A 14,482-nucleotide genomic window follows, 5' to 3' on the forward strand; every position below is an offset into this window, starting at 1 on the left:
TTCTACTTTCAGATAGCAGGTGAGACATGAAATACATACCTCACTGGATTTTTGTGAGACTTCAGTAACTTGTTCCAGGTAAAGCTATTAGAATTGTGCCTGGCTCATAGAAAGTGCTATATAATTTATAACTTAAGATCTTGCTCTAGTTATTCCCCCTTTGGAGTCCCTTATTTCCTCATGTCTGTAGTACAATAATGCTTGCTCATAAAGCTCCTGAAGTCAGGGAACAAGTGGATGAGAAAATATTTTACTAAGAGAAGTCATGCAAGATGCATTGTACTGGCAGGGTGGGTATAGTATCTGGGGCATGTTTCAATCGGGTTTTGGCTATAGCTGTAATACAAATTATAGAAATTAAGGTGTGGACTCCAATGTTCGTAGCAACAATGTCCACAATAGCCAAACTGTGGCAGGAGCTGAGATTTCCTTCAACAAATGAATGGATAAAGAAGATGTGGTTCATATATACAATAGAATATTACTCAGCCATCAGAAAGGATGAATACTTACCATTTACATCGATGTGGATGGAACTGGAGGGTATTATACTGAGTGAAGTAACTCAATCAGAGAAAGACAATTATCATATGGTTTCACTCATATGTGGAATATAAGAAACAGGGCAGAGCACCATAGCTGAAGGGAGGGAAAACTAAATGGAAATAAATCAGAAAGGGAGACAAACCATGAGAGATTCTTAACTATAGAAAACAAACTGAGGGTTGCTGGTGGGGAGGTGATTGGGGGATGGGGTAATTAGGTGATGGACATTAAGGAGGTCATGTGATGTGATGAACACTGGGTGTTATATGCAAGTGATGAATTATTGAACTCTACATCTGAAACTAATGATGTACTATATTTTGGCTAATTGAATTTAAATAATAAAAAATAAATTCAGGTGTGGATATGATTGGCAACCTTTATGTAGTGACTTAGAGAGCTGAGATTATCTGTGGAGGGTGGTACCAATCTGCATTTTGGTTGACATTGGGGATCTCTCTCCCTCTCACACACAAGTGAAGTATTTCACAGTTCCATGTTACTTTTGACTATTACAACTTAACAGTTACATGTAGTAAGGTTATAGATGACATTTAATAAGGTCAGAACTTATTTTATTTGGTCAGTTTTGTTAAAGGAATCAGAGATAATTTACTTATTTAAAAACTTTAAAAAAATATTAATATTGTGGTAAGTAACCTTTAATCTTATGTTGGGGTTTGGGAATTTCTATGCAAAATTTAAAAAATGGCCATGTAAAACATCAGAAATGTGAATAAAGTCTAGTCCAAGTCTCAATTTCCCCATCAGTAAACTGGAATTGTTAATCCTTTTCCTGGCTATCTGGAAGGACCATCGTATAATTCAAATATGATAATGAATATCAAAGTGTGTAAAAATTGTAATATACACATTGAGTTATAGTAACAGTAACACTAACTACAATGATCATGTATTGAGTATCTGCTTTGGGCGAGGTACTCTTTTTTTAAGATTTATTTATTTATTTATTATTATTTTTATTATGTTATGTTAGTCACCACACAGTACTTCATTAGTTTTTGATGTAGTGCTCCATGATTAATTATTTGCATATTATACCCAGTGCTCCTTACAATACATGCCCTCCTTCACTGGGCTAACCCATCCCCTCACCCCCACCTCAGTTTGTTTCCCGGAGTCCATAGTCTCTCATGGTTCATCTCTCCCTCTGATTTCCTCTCCCTTCATTTTTCCTTTCCTTTTCTTAATGTCCTCCATGCTATTCCCTATGATCCACATATAAGTGAAACCATATGATAATTGTCTTTCTCTGCTTGACTTATTTCACTTAGCATAATCCCCTCCAGTTCCATCCATGTTGATGCAAATGGTGGGTATTCATCCTTTCTGATGGCTGAGTAATATTCCATTATATATATGGACCACATATTCTTTATCCATTGTTCTGTTGAAGGATGTCTTGGCTCCTTCCACAGTTTGGCTATTGTGGACATTGCTGCTATGAACATTGGGGTGCATGTGCCTCTTCTTTTCACTACATCTGTGTCTTTGGGGTAAATACCCAGTAGTGCAATTGTTGGGTCATAGGGTAGCTCTATTTTAACTTTTTGAGGACCCTCCACACAGTTTTCCAAAGCGGCTGTACCAACTTGCCTCCCCACCAACAGTGAAAGAGGGTTCCCCTTTCTCCACATCCTCTCCAACATTTGTTGTTTCCTGCCTTGTTAATTTTTGCCATTCTAACTGGGGTAAGGTGGTATCTCAGTGTGGTTTTGATTTGAATTTCCCTGATGGCTAATGATGTTGAATATTTTTTCATGTGTCTCTTAGCCATTCATATGTCTTCTTTGGAGAAGTGTCTGTTCATGTCTTCTGCCCATTTTTTGACTTGATTATTTGTTTTTTGGGTGTTGAGTTTGATAAATGGTGCTGGGAAAATTGGACAACTATATACAGAAGAATGAAACTCAACCATTCTATTTATTTATTTTAGAGAGAGAGAGAGCACACAGCAGGGAGGGGCAGAGGGAGGAGAGAAAGTCTTAAGTAGACTCCACACTGAGGACTGAGCACAGAGCCTGACATTGGGGTTCCATCTCACCACCCTGAGATCACAACCTGAGCTGAAGCCAAGAGTCAGATGCTTAACCTGAAACTAAGAGTTGGATGTTTAACCAACTGCACCACCAGGTGCCCCCTTTTAATAATGATAGCCAACACCAATTGTAGTGTTACTCCATGCCAACTCTTATTCTACAAACTTTACATGAATTCTCACAACAGCCCTAAGGGGTAAGTGGTAGTATCATCATCATCCCTGTGGTACAGAGATAATGCTAATGTACAAAATGGTGAAATCACTTTCTCTATGCTACACAGCCAGTAAGTGGCAGATCTGGGGTTTGAACCCGGATTGTTTGTGGAATGCATGCTTGTAACCACTATACTACATGTTTTCAGAAAGACTTTCCAGAGTTGTGTGGGGTAATGTTGTTCAATGACAGTTAATCCAGCCTTAAAAGCCCTCCCACTGACCAAGTATTGGCACATAAACAAAACAAAAACATACACACACACACACACACACACACACACAAAGGATGACAGCTAATTGAAATGAATTGAGTCCCTAAGAGTCTTGAATCTATGAGCATACTAACAAAGAGCAAATCAAAAACTGATTCAGTGGAACTGGGCAGATATGACTCAAACAGCAACAATAGTGATAATAGCTAGCATTTACTGAGTTCAATGCTTATTGAATTTATTAGCTCATTTACTATGGGCCAAGAACTGTTCTGAATAATTTACACATATTACTTCATTTAATCCTCACAACTACCCTATGAGGTAGATACAATTATTATCATTTCCACTTTACACATGATATAAATGAGGCATAAGGAGGTTACACATTATGTTCAAGGTCCTAAGGCTAGTAAGTGGTAGGACTAGGATTTATAACCCAGGTAATCGGTCTCCAGAGTCCATTGTGCTCATTCCCATACAATACTGCCTAAATGCACTCATTTATTTTTTTTTTCTGAGGCTAAAGACTGGGTTGATAAGTATAATAATTAACATTTATCGAGTGCTGACTGTGTGTCAAGCACTGTGACAAGACCAATTACAAATAAATAATGTAATTAATCTTTACAGAAATCCTGAGAATCAGGGACTATCTTACTACAAACAAAACACCTAGAATTATGCCTGATGCCTAACAAGTGTCCAGAGTGGAGAGATAACATAATAAAACTAGTAAGCATTGGAGTTGGCATTTGAACTCATATTTTTCTCCCACCCATACCTATGGCAACAATACATTTTCAATCTGTTTACCTTCAAATACCTTCTAGATCTGCTCTCCACACTTCAGCCACAGTGATCCTTTTAAAATGTAAATCTAGGGTGCCTGGGTGGCTCAGTTGTTAGGCGTCAGTTCATGATCCAGGGGTCCTGGGATTGAGCCCTGCACTGGGCTCCCTGCTCCACGGGAACCCTTCTTCTCCCTCTCCCACTCCCCCTGCTTGTGTTCCCTCTCTCGCTGTGTCTGTCTCTGTCAAATAAATAAATAAAATCTTTAAAAAAATAAAAAGTAAATCTAAGCAAACCCGTTTAAGGGTTCTCCTTTGGTTTTTTTTTGGATAAAGTCCCTTAAGGAGGATCAAATGGTTATAGCTGGGAGGTTGGGAGGAGGGAGGAGTGTTAGGCAAATAACTTCAGAGAGATTGGCAGGTCATGAAAAGACTTGGGGCCATGGTAAGGAATTTGGTTTTGTTCTGTTGTGAGAAGCCACCAAGGAGTTTGAGCTGGTTAGTTACAGGATTTCAATAACTCTCTGGTTTCTGGGAGGAGAATGGTCTGTAAGGCCCAAGGGAACCAGGAGTGAGGAGGCTCCTACAACATTCAGGTGGGAGGAGAGGGTACTGGTTTAGACCAAGTGGTCAGAGTCTGGATATATTTAGAAGGTAAAACTAACAAACAGGCTTTATTGGTGGGCTGAAGAGGGGTGTGAGGGAAAATGAGAAATCAAGGATTACTGCTAAGTTTTGGGCCCCATTAATTTGGTGAATGGTGGCACTGCTGGCTAAAGAAATTTGGAAAATGGGATGGGGGTAGGGAATCAGTGAAAAGTGAGATATTTTTTTGCTGGCCATGTTTGAGATGCTTATAAGACAAAGAAGCCATGGGAATTCAGAGAAGGAGGAAAATACTTCCAGATGAGGAAATTAGGGGAGACTACAATGAAGGTGCCATCTATGTTACGCTAGGCTTGGAAGAAGAGGTAGGATTGGGTATACAGAGTTAGTGGAGGGAGGGAGCATAGGAAGAGTTTAGAGAAGGGTTTCTCAAACTTCAGAATTTTTGCCTTTTACAGGCACCATTTTACTTACTATTTTTCCTTAAAGTGACTCACTTTTGAAAAGTTTGATAATTGTTTTTAAAAAGCTTTATACTGGTGCTATATAAGTTGATTTTAGTTATCTGTTCCTAAATACACATTTAAAATAAGCATCTATTAAAGATTTTGTTGATGTAATAATAACTAGGATTTGTTGAGTACTTACTATGTCCTAGGAGTAGTTCTAAGTGCTGCAATTTGATAATTTAGGTTTGCTTTGACACAAATTGCTTATAAATCTTGTTCTAAGTGCTTTACATGTACTAACTCATTTAATCCTTGCACAATATTATGCTACAGGGATATTGTCTTCCCTGTTTTACAGATGGGGAAGCCATAGCCCAGAAGGGTTAGGCAACTTGCCCAGAGTTGTACAAATAATGAGTAGCAGAACTGGGCTTTGAGCTGCAGGTCCATATTCTGAATCATTACCCCATTGATGCTCACCATTGGCTATATATGAGAATCACCTGGGGAGGTTTTTTGTTTTTTGTTTTTTTTTAATACTCATGCCTAGGCCCCATTCAGACCAAGTAGTCAGAATTTTTGGGGTGGATCTCCAGCATCTGTGTCTTTGCAAAGCTCCTGGGTGATTCTTATATACAGCCAGGGGTAAGAACATCTGCCCTATGTAATAAGGCCTCCACCACCTGTAATCACCTCTTAACCACAACACTCTGGGAAACATGAGCTCAGGGCATTTGAGGCAGAGAAGTGCTTAGGCAAAGGCATGAAGATGTTTATTAGCAGCTCAAAGAAATGCATGTGGCCCTCTTTAGATTCACAGAGGTCCAGGAGTTCATGCTTCTGGTGGGGAAGCAACAGCCCACACTGGGGGTATAATTGGTAGAAGGTCACAGTCCTCTGAGATGAGTTTATGTCACCTAGTTCCCAATTAACACGCTCTCTGATCCAAATTTAATTTGTTGGTAGATTATTAACTTCCAGTTGTTGACGTATGTTGGGACCTGAATGAGGGAAGGAAGGAAGCCTAGCAACCAATTGCATGGCTTAGCAACTAATTTCCACACCTGAGTTAAGCAGATATGGGAGTCTGTCTACAAAATTGCCACTGCTGGAGCTGGGAAGACAAGTCAACAACCTAGCCACACAGCCAGCTGCAGGTAGCAAGTAAGGGGGAAAGCACACTGCCACTAACTCACTGGATGAGTTTAGGCAAGTCAGTTACTTGTGTCTGAATTTTTTTCTCCAACTATAAAATAGGGATTATTTGCATGGATCAAATGAAAAATGTCTTCACTTTTTCAGCAAATACAAACTTGGATTAAGATCAGTTAAGCATCAGGTTCTTGATTTGGGCTCAGATCCTGATCTCAGCGTTGTGAGATAGCACACACACACCCCCACCCCTGTGGGGGTCTGAGGGGTCTGAGCTCTCTGTGGCAGGGCACATAGTCTGCTTGTCCCTCTCCCTCTGCTCCATTGCTCCATCCCCTGCCCTGCCCATTGGCATGCACAGGCATGTACTCTCTCTCTCTCAAAATAAATAAAATCTTTTTAAACTAACATAATAAAAAAAGAGTGATTTAGTTTTATATTTATCATTTATAGAGCATACCATGTGCATTTGTTTTCTATTGCTGCTGAACAAATTACCACAAACAGCTTAACGTACAAAAATTTATTATCTTAAAAGTCATGGAAGGCAAGTGTGAAATGGGTCTCATTAGCTAAAATTAAGGTGTCAGCAAGACCACATTCCTCTATGGAGGCTTTAGAAGAGAATCTGTTTTCTACTTTTCCCAGCTTCCAGAGGCTGCCGGCATCCCTTTGCTCATGGCTACTTTCCATCCAGAGCCAGCAACAGCAGGTTAAGTCTTTCTCATACCATATCACTCTGAATCAACTCTTGTGCCTTCCTCCTCCACGTTTAAGCACTTTTGTGATGACATGAGTCCACTGGATAACTCAGGATAATCTCCCTATTTTTTTTTTTTTTTAAAGATTTTATTTATTCATTTGAGAGGGAGAGAGACAGAGAAACCACAAGCGGGGGAGAGGCAGAAGGAGAGGGAGAAGCAGACTCCTGGCTGAGCTGGGAGTCCAACGTGGGGCTCGATCCCAGGACCTGGAGATCATGACCTGAGCAGAAGGCAGATGCTTAACCATCTGAGCCACCCAGGTGCCCCGATAATCTCCCTATTTTAAAGTGACTGATTAGCAACCTTAATTCCATCTACTACCTTAATTCTCCTTTGTCATATAATCTAACATATTCATAGGCTCCAGGAGTTAGGACATAGACATCTTTGGGGGACCTTTATTCTGCTTACCACATCATATGTCAGGCACTATTCTAAGTGTTTAACATGTATTAACCTCAGTTAACCCTCACAATGACACTTCTGAAATAGAGAGTATTAGTATTTCCATTTTACATACAAGGAGACTAAAGCATGCAGAGTTTAAATAGGATCTCTAAACCTGTGGGCAGCTTTAGAAGTGGTGGAGTTAGGATTTGAACCCAGGCAATCTAACTCCTGAGTTTATACTTTTATCCACCCAACTATGCCACAGATGTTCCAACCAGTTTGGGATGGAGTCTCATTCAACTCTTTTTAACCCACTGCCTAGCACAGTGCCAGGCTTACCTGTCTATTGAAGTGAATGAAGTAAGTAGGCATTTATTTGAGAGCTGGCATATATACTTGACTAGAGGCAAAAAGGTAAAGAGTATAATTAATGAAAAAGTAATGAACTGCCTGGGGCAGGAAGAAGGACCAAAGGAAAAATGCTTATTTTTTTAAGATGTTTTACAAACATAGGACAGTTATTAGGGTTAGACATAATTAGGGTTAGACCTAGCTTTATGTGGTTCTGCCTATCTTTACCACCCCAAGGCCAAGAACTTTTATGCTTGTTTTACCTGATAGGAATTACACTTAGCTGCTAGTAACAGAAATGTGATATAACAGTGGCTTAAATAAGGCAGATGTTTTTCTATCATGTTAAAAGATCTAGAGGTGGGTTGTTCAAGGCTGGTATGGTGACTCCATCATCCTTAGCACATGGTTTTCATCTTCAAGGTTGTAAGATAGCTACTGGAACTCCAGCTGTTACATCCATATTATAAATACTGGGAAGGGCACAAATGTCATATGCTACCTGTCACCATTTTTTAAGTTGAAGTATAGTTGACACACAGTGTTACATTAGTTTTGGGTGCACAGCAAAGTGTCTAACAAGTTTATACATTATGTTATGCTCACCACAAGTATAGCTACCATCTGTCACTATACAGTACTCTCATGATAGCATTGACTATATTCCCTATGCTGTACCTTTTATCCCCATGACTTATTCATTCCATAATTGGAAGTGTATACATCCCATTCCCCTTTGCCTATGACTATTGCCATTTTAAGAGGAACTTTCCTGGGAGCTCTACCTAAAAGCTTCCACTGACCTCTTATTTGCCACTCTTAGTAACAAAAGAAGTTTGGCACATTCAAACTCGAGAAAAGGGAAAATAGGTTTTGGTAGGTAATAGTCTCTCTGCAACAACTGTTAAGAGGGAGAAACAAGCCTCTTACAATACATGGTTCATGGCCCTGCTTCCTTAGCTCATATTCCTCCTGGGAACTCTGGGAAGGGAGCTTCTATTTCTTGTTTGTGAGAATGCAACAAGGTTTAGGGTTAGGGAGGTCAACCACAGAGGCCTATAAGGGGCTTGGTTTGTAAATTACATGCGAGATATTGCAGGTTGAATGTATTTGAGAGAGGTGGGGAGCATGGTACTACTACTATTACTACTACTACTACTATTACTACTAATAACTGAGGCAGCCACTACTCAGTTTCACTGGATCCTGGCCATTTGGGAAAGTGGACCTATTTTGCCAGATCTTCTGATTTTGTTCAATGGAATTTGGAAATCCAGATTTTCTTGTGCAATATTCTGCTTTTTAAATGCTTTTTTAAAAAAAATTGTGGGATAAACTAAACCTAGAATCTATCCCCAGGACACTAGTATTCAACAACTGGTGTAAATAGAAAGAATACAACATTTGGAGAACAAGATTCTAGCCCCATATATACTGTGTGACCACCTGTGCAAGTATCTTCCTGTCTTTGGGCTTCAGATTCCCCATTTTCTTTTCTTTTTTTTTTTTTAAAGATTTTATTTATTTATTTGAAGAGAGAGACACAGCGAGAGAGGGAACACAAGCAGGGGGAGTGGCAGAGGGAGAAGCAGGCCTCCCGCCGAGCAGGGAGCCCGATGCGGGGCTTGATCCCAGGACCCTGGGATCACGACCTGAGCTGAAGGCAGACGCTTAACGACTGAGCCACCCAGGCGCCCCTAGATTCCCCATTTTCAAGCTGGAAGTGGTTGACTAGAGAATTTCTATGAAGTCTTTGAGCCTTGATGTTCTATGATTTTTTCCTTATATATAATATCCAAATGAGAGATTACTTTCTTCAAAGCTCTTCAAAGCTTTTCAGATGTTTACTTTAAATTTTACTTTTTAGGAGATACAACCCATCATATTTTGATTTACCATCTCTGGAATTGACATCTGGGAGAAATATCTAGTCACTTATTTACTCTTTGTTGTCAAGACTTCCTTAGATAAAACCTCTTTGCTTCATCCAATTCACTTAGAAATTTTAAGGGAACTGAAAGTCCTATTGAACTTAACATTTTATTAATGTGTTGTGTTCAAGGGTGACATTCAACTAATAATGGTTGGTATCACTGTCTAGTTCAATTATTTCTGGTACCTTTTTAGCAAAGGTGGTGGGGAGGATCTGGGGGCCTTGGGATGAGTCAAATCTAAGAGGAATTCCTTTGGAGGAGAGTGCAGGAAACAGAGAGCTGATGACAGAATGAGTATAAAATTAATCGTAGGAAAATTCTATTTTTGAGTACCTGCAGGTACTTTATATAAAATATATACTTTGATCTACTCATAATCAAATTAGAGATATTATCTATTCCATTTTATAGTGTGGAACAGTGCTGATAAACTTTTTCTTCAAAAGGCCAGATAGTAAATATTTTAGACTTTGCAGGCCACATTATGTCCCTGTTGCATATTTATTTTATTTTATTATGCTATGTTAGTGACCATACAATACATCATTAGTTTTTTTTTTTTTTAAAGATTTTATTCATTTATTTGACAGAGAGAGCGAGAGAGCACAAGCAGGGAGAACAGTAGAGGGAGAGGGAGAAGCAGGCTCCCCGCCAAGCAGGGAGCCCGATGTGGGGCTCGATCCCAGGACCCTGAGATCATGACCTGAGCCGAAGGCAGACGCTTAACCATCTGAGCCACCCAGGCGCCCAACATCATTAGTTTTTGATGTAGTGATCCATGATTCATTGTTTTCGTATAACACCCAGTGCTCCATGCAGTACATGCCCTCCTTAATACCCATCACTGGGGTAACCCATCCCTACAGCCCCCTCCCCTCTAAAACTCTCAGTTTGATTCTCAGAGTCCATAGTCTCTCATGGTTCATCGCTCCTTCCGATTCCCCCCCCTTCATTTTTCCCTTCCTTCTCCTAATGTCCTCCATGCTATTCCTTATGTTCCACAAATAAGTGAAACCATATGACAATTGACTTTCTCTGCTTGACTTATTTCATTTAACATAATCTCCAGTCCCATCCATGTTGAGGTAAAAGTTGGGTATTCATCTTTTCTGATGGCTGAGTAATATTCCATTGTATATATGGACCACATCTTCTTTATCCATTTATCTGTTGAAGGACATCTCGGCTCTTTCCACAGTTTGGCTATTGTGGATATTGCTGCTATGAACATTGGGGTGCATATGGCCCTTCTTTTCACTACATCTGTGTCTTTGGGGTCAATACCCAGGAGTGCAATTGCTGGGTCATAGGGTTACTCAATTTTTAATTTTTTGAGGAACCTCCACACTGTTTTCCAAAGTGGCTGTACCAACTTGCATTCCCACCAACAGTGTAAGAGGGTTCCCCTTTCTCCACAACCTCTCCAACATTTGTTGTTTCTTGCCTTGTCCATTTTTGCCATTCTAACTGGGGTAAGGTGGTATCTCAGTGTGGTTTTGATTTGAATTTCCCTGATGGCTAATGATGATGAACGTTTTCTCATGTGTCTCTTAGCCATTTATATGTCTTCTTTGGACAAGTGTCTGATCATGTCTTTTGTCCATTTTTTTACTTGATTATTTGTTTTTTGGGTGTTGAGTTTGAGAAGTTCTTTATAGATCTTGGATACCAGCCCTTTATCTGTAGAGTCATTTGCAAATATCTTCTCCCATTCTGTGGGTTGCCTCTTTGTTTTGTTGACTGTTTCCTTTGCTGTGCTGAAGCTTTTTATCATGATGAAGTTCCAAAAGTTCATTTTTGCTTTTGTTTCACTAGCCTTTGGAGATGTATCTTGAAAGAGGTTGCTGTGGCCGATGTCAAAGAGGTTACTGCCTATGTTCTCCTCTAGGATTTTGATGGATTCCTGTTTCACATTGAGGTCTTTCATCCATTTTGAGTTTATCTTTCTGTATGGTGTTAGAGAATGGCCGAGTTTCATTCTTCTGCATGTGGTTGTCCAACTTTCCCAGCACCATTTATTGAAGAGACTTTTTTCCATTGCATATTTTTTCCTGCTTTGTCGAAGATTATTGGACCATAGAGTTGAGGGTCCATATCTGGGCTCTCTTTTCTGTTCCATTGGTCTATATGTCTGTTTTTGTGCCATTACCATGTTGTCTTGGTGATCACTGCTTTGTAATATAGCTTGAAATTGGGCAACATGATGCCCCCAGCTTTGTTTTCCTTTTTCAACATTTCCTTGGTGATTTGGGGTCTTTTCTGATTCCACACAAATTTTAGGATTATTTGTTCCAGCACTGTGAAAAATGTCATTGGAATTTTGATGGGGATTGCATTGAAGGTATAGATTGCTCTGGGTAGCATAGACATTTTAACAGTGTTTATTCTTCCGATCCATGAGCATGGGATGTTTTTCCATCTTTTTGTGTCTTCAATTTCTTTAATGAGTGTTCTGTAGTTCCTAGAGTATAGATCCTTTCCCTTTTTGGTTAGGTTTATTCTGAGGTATCTTATGGTTTTTGGTGCTATTGTAAATGGAATCCTTTCTCTAATTTCTCTTTCTACAGTTGCATTGTTAGTGTATAAGAAAGCAACTGATTTCTGTGCATTGATTTTGTATCCTGCCACATTACTGAATTGCTAGATGAGTTCTAGTAATTTGGGGGTGGAGTCTTTTGGATTTTCCACATAAAGTATCATGTCATCTGTGAAGAGGGAGAGTTTGACTTCTTCTTTGCCAATTTGAATACCTTTTATTTCTTTTTGTTGTCTGAATGCTGTTGCTAGGACTTCCAATACTATGTTGAACAACAGTGGCGACAGTGGGCATCCTTGACGTGTTCCTGATCTTAAGGGAAAGGCTCTCAGCTTTTCCCTGTTGAGGATGATATTCATTGTGGGTTTTTCATACATGGATTTTATGAACTTGAGGAATGTTCCCTCTATCCCTATACTCTGAAGAGTTTTAATCAGGAAAAGATGCTGTATTTTGTCAAATGCTTTTTCTGCATCCATTGAGAGGACCATATGGTTCTTCTTGCTCCTCTTAATAATATGTTCTATCACACTGATTGATTTGTGAATGCTGAACCACCCTTGCATCCTGGGGATAAATCCCACTTGGTCGTGGTGGATGATCCTTTTCATGTACTGTTGGATCCGATTAGCTAGGATTTTGTTGAGGATTTTGAAATCCATATTCATCAGGGATATCAGTCTGAAATTCTCCTTTTTTGATGGGGTCTTTGCCTGGTGTGGGGATTAAGGTAATGCTGGCCTCATAGAATGAATCTGGAAGCTTTCCTTCTGTTTCAATTTTTGGAAACACCTTCAGGAGAATAGGAATTATTTCTTCTTTGAATGTTTGGTAGAATTCCCCAGGGAATCCATCAGGCCCTGGACTCTTGTTTTTTAAAAGATTTTTATTTATTTTTTGACAGAGAGAGAGAGACAGCGAGAGAGGGAACACAAGCAGGGGGAGTGGGAGAGGGAGAAGCAGGCTTCACTGCCGAGCAAGGAACCCGATATGGGGCTCGATCCCAGGACCCTGGGATCATGACCTGAGCCGAAGGCAGACGCTAAACGGCTGAGCCACCCATGTGCCCCCCTGGACTCTTGTTTTTTGGGAGGTTTTTGATCACTGCTTCAATCTCGTTACTGGTTATTGGCCTATTCAGGTTGTCCATTTCTTCCTGTTTCAGTCTTGGCACTTTATAGATTTCCAGGAAAGCATCCATTTCTTCCAGATTGCTTAATTTATTGGCCTATAGCTGTTGATAATAATTTCTAATAATTGTTTCTATTTCCTTGCTGTTAGTCGTGATCTCTCCCCTTTCATTCATAATTTTTTTTTAGTTTGGGTCCTTTCTCTTTTCTTTTGGATAAGTCTGTCCAGTGGTTTATCGATCTTATTAATTCTTTCAAAGAACCAACTTCTAGTTTTATTGATCCGCTGTACTGTGTTTCTGGTTTCTAATTCATTTATCTCTGCTCTAATCTTAATTATCTCTCTTCTAATGTGTAGCTTAGACATCATTTGTTGCTTTTTCTTTAGTTCTTTAAGGTGTAAAATTATTTGGTGAATTCGGGATTTTTCTATTTTTTTGCATGTGGCTTGGATGGCTATGTATTTCCCCCTTAGGACCGCCTTTGCAGTATCCCATAGGTTTTGGACCAATGTGTTTTCGTTCTCATTGATTTCCATGAATTGTTTAAGTTCTTCTTTGATTTTCTGGTTGACCCAAACATTCTTGAGCAGAGTGGTCTTTAGCTTCCAAGTGTTTGAATTTCTGACAAATTTTTCTTGTGATTGAGTTCCAATTTTAAAGCATTATGGTCTGAGAATATGCAGGAAATAATCCCAGTCTTTTGGTATCAGTTGAGACCTGATTTGTGACCCAGTATATGGTCTATTCTGGAGAAAGTTCCATGTGCGCTTGAGAAGAATGAGTATTCTGTTGTTTTAGGGTGGAATGTTCTGCATATATCTATGAAGTCCATCTGGTCCAGTGTGTCATTCAAAGCTCTTGTTTCCTTGTTGATTTTCTGCTTAGATGATCTGTCCATTGCTGAGAGTGGAGTGTTGAGGTCTCTTACAATTAACTTATGGTCATCAGTGTGACTCTTTATTTTGGTTAACAGTTGGCTTATGTAGATGGCTGCTCCCATGTTGGGGGCATAGATATTTACAATTATTAGATCTTCTTGTTGGATAGACCCTTTAAGAATGATATAGTGTCCTTCTGTGTCTTTAACTACAGTCCTTAGTTTAAAATCTAATTTGTCTGATATAAGAATTGCTACCCAGCTTTCTTTTGAGGTCCGTTGGCATGGAAGATGGGTCTCCATCCCTTCACTTTCAGTCTGGATGTATCTTTAGGTTCAAAATGAGTCTCTTGTAGACAGCATATGGACATGTCTTGTCTTTTTATCCAATCTGCAACCCTGTGCCGTTTTATGGGAGTATTTAGGCTGTTCACATTGAGAGTGATTATTGAAAGATATAAATT

This window comes from Halichoerus grypus, chromosome X (assembly GCF_964656455.1).
Source record: "Halichoerus grypus chromosome X, mHalGry1.hap1.1, whole genome shotgun sequence".
Classification (NCBI taxonomy): Eukaryota; Metazoa; Chordata; class Mammalia; order Carnivora; family Phocidae; genus Halichoerus; species Halichoerus grypus.